This window comes from Piliocolobus tephrosceles, unplaced genomic scaffold (genome assembly GCF_002776525.5).
Source record: "Piliocolobus tephrosceles isolate RC106 unplaced genomic scaffold, ASM277652v3 unscaffolded_12856, whole genome shotgun sequence".
Classification (NCBI taxonomy): Eukaryota; Metazoa; Chordata; class Mammalia; order Primates; family Cercopithecidae; genus Piliocolobus; species Piliocolobus tephrosceles.
In genome coordinates this window covers 7,205-10,738 of record NW_022294150.1, presented here as the reverse complement: position 1 = coordinate 10,738, position 3,534 = coordinate 7,205, and the positions used below count along the sequence as shown (strand labels likewise).

General features: G+C 31.7%; 1 pseudogene; it reads left to right on the top strand.

Annotated features, from left to right (window-relative positions):
* The first annotated feature begins 483 nt into the window (after positions 1-483).
* On the top strand, positions 484-1,108 carry LOC113220781 (annotated as a pseudogene).
* Positions 1,109-3,534: the final 2,426 nt, after the last annotated feature.

The following is a 3,534-nucleotide window of genomic DNA, read 5'->3' as shown; positions in this document are numbered from 1 at the left end:
AGGGTAAAAAGGAAATATGTAGGTATAATGAATAAAAGAAAAACAATGTGTTGAGAAAGGAGATGGTGAAAAAAGGAAGAGAAATGAATGAAACATGTAGCAAATAAATGGTATGTTTGTTTTCTGAATTTGTTGCTTAACTTATATAAAAATCTCAAGATTTTATTTTAGTGGGATGGGCAGTTTTTTATGTTGATGTTTTAAAAGTATTTCATGAATGGTTTTCTTCTGTCATTGCCCCAAAGTTTTTTTTATTTTTCTTTTATTTCTTGTTAGTTGATTAGGGTTGAGTAAAGTAAGTTTTCATGTTAAAAATTTCTGTTTGTTAAATGAATCAAAAATAGATTCATTCTCTATTTATTGTGTCAATGTTTGAGGAACACCAAGGACATAGTCTGTTTTCCCAGTAGAAAGTAAATAACTGTATTTAGTCATGTATACTTACCTGAGATTTGTCATTTTAATTTTTATTTTTTAAGGAGCTGATGCTACACACATGGATGGTGATCAGATTGTTGTGGAAGTACAAGAAGCAGTTTTTGTTTCTAATATTGTGGATTCAGACATAACTGTGCATAACTTTGTTCCTGATGACCCAGACTCAGTTGTAATCCAAGATGTTATTGAAGATGTTGTCATAGAGGAGGATGTTCAGTGCTCAAATATCTTAGAAGAGGCAGATGTATCTGAAAATGTCATCATTCCTGAGCAAGTGCTGGACTCAGATGTAACTGAAGAAGTTTCTTTACCACACTGCACAGTCCCAGATGATGTTTTAGCTTCTGACATTACTTCAGCCTCAATGTCTATGCCAGAACATGTTTTAACGAGTGAATCCATGCATGTGTGTGACACTGGACATGTTGAACATGTGGTCCATGATAGTGTAGTGGAAGCAGAAATCATTACTGATCCTCTGACCAGTGACATAGTTTCAGAAGAAGTGTTGGTAGCAGACTGTGCCCCTGAAGCAATCATAGATGCCAGCGGGATCTCAGTGGACCAGCAAGATAATGACAAAGCCGGTTGTGAGGACTACCTAATGATTTCGTGTAAGTCATGGGGTACAGTGATTTTAAGCAATGTTTTTGAAACATGTATTTTATAACATAAATAATGGCGAAATTTTATTGACTTTAACTTCAGTAAAATTAAAGTAGAAATCATAAACCTACATGCATTGTTGCTTAGTTTGCATCCCAGAAGATAAACCATAATTAAGTGACTTGGTACAGAACAGAGTTATTTCTACATTAGTATAGAATAGAAAGATGAGAAAAATAAGGAATGAAAATGACAGAATTGAGTCTTATGAAATCATACAATGTATGATTGGTCTGTTACCTTCAGATTTATCCCTGAGACTTGTAGTCAGCTTTTTAAAAAGTCTTTTTATTATGTAGTCATTTCACTTTCTCCCTTTTTTCTACCTTAGTGTCCCTTTTCTCTTTAAAGTCATGATTTTGTTGTTGTTTAATTCATTATTGGCTTTGGAGTTAAATCAGGTGAATTCCCTGAAATACAGTGGTTGCACCGAGGCCATCAGCAACTAATTTCTTTAGATTTCAAATTGATTTCAAATTTTACATCATACTAGTTTTATGTTCTGCTCACTGATCCTCATGGGATGCTGGCTTTCTTGATTGTGTTTATAACTTTGTCAACCAGAACATGATTGGACATATTTTTGCTTATGCAACAGCTGCCATAGTCTTTCTCTTGCTAGAATCCCTGACTATGTTTCTCTAATATTTTTAACTTCAGTATCTAGGTATATTTTCTACATTAATATGGTTACAACTTATAGAATCATGTCATTTATTTGCTGATTTAAATAATTTAGTTATCCTAATTGATCAGTTCATTACTATGGTCTTTGAAATGAAGTTTTATAGTGTAGATTTAGTTTAGAGCATTCCCATTAATATTAAATACCACCTACACTCCTCGTCCTGTGTCTTTGAGCATTGCACAGCAAAATATTTGTGCAGGCATTTGCATGGGCACAGGGACAGTAGGCATTTACCTCTTATATGATCAAGTATACCATTATGGCCTAGTTTTCTGATAATGATAATTTTCTACCTCCCTCTGAACCTGCTTAATGATTTTAAAGAGCCTCATTCAACTGATTTAATAAACAATAAAGTGTTTAAATATTTAAGATTAATAATTTACAGTTTTGACCTTCGTAAACTTTATAACCTGGTGTGCTAGGAAAAGGGGGAGTAAGGGATGTTTAGCTCTTGAAAATGTCATAATAAATATTTTTATATGCCAAATTTATCTAGCTATTTCAATTTTTCTTTTTTTTGCTAGCTCTTGCTTTCTCCAGAAAAACTATCTCCTAATGCTGCATTTTTAATTAAAACTCGATAGGGCTTTGGGTTGACAGGTTTTTCATAAAGTGTATAGAGGAAGTGTGGTCTGATTTTATATTAATATAGAGAATACTGAGATGCTGTCATTGACAGTAAGCTTTAAGGCTTTCCATAATATTAGAGATGGTAATATCTTTTAAATTCTTTAATATAGTTATTTAATGTGTAGATTAAAGGTTGTAAAACAGTCTTTAAGTACACTTTACATTTAAAAATATGTTATTAGATTTAAGAGCCTATTAATTTTTTTGTCTTTAGTGGCAGGTTTTTTCTCCTCTGAAAATCTCGTTTAAAATGATCAGAGTCCTCTATGTTAGCACAGTAGTATATCTGCACAAAAGTGCTCACTGTTACACCCTAAATGCTACGGAAATCAACATGACCTCTTTATATAGTCTTCATAGTATAGGTGTTACCATTGACTTTAAAGTTGATTACATCATCCTTAAATACAGGTCCCCCTCAAACCTGTCCATATTTGGTATAAAATATTTGTGGAGTGAACACTTACGTAAATTTTATAGCTGAACATTTGTGCATATCATGTCTCATCCAAAGGGCATCTAGTTTAGTTATTTTGGCAATCCACCTACTGTTTCTAATAAATTATGACTTTGGTCATAGTGAAGATTCAGTAAAAATATTCAGTGAATAAATGAATAAATGAAACCCAATCCTCATATCTCAATCTGAAAGCCTATGGATCAATGCAGTTTGATGATTTGTTTAATGATTCTGATGGCTACTAGAGCACAGTATGACTGGTAAAATAGTGTTTGTTATACTTATTTTATATTTTTTGTATATTTATACACGTTGCATATATTAATTTTGCTTATCCTTCTGTAACTCATTATTAGATATATATATATCTGAAAATACATATATTTTAGATACATATTACATGTATAATTAGTAAGTGTATATATATTTTAAGTTATCTATTAATTTTGTTTTGTTTTGTAAAACCATTTGGCAAAATGGTACCAAATGCAAGAGTTTTAAAAGTGTGTATCTGCAAGGGGTGATTTCTGAAAAGTGAATAAAGATATTTTAGGGAGATAGGTTGTTTTAAGTTTTGATACATTGCTGAAACAGATGTTTTTTCATAAGACTAAAACTAATAATTTTTATGTAGAAACTCTAAAATACA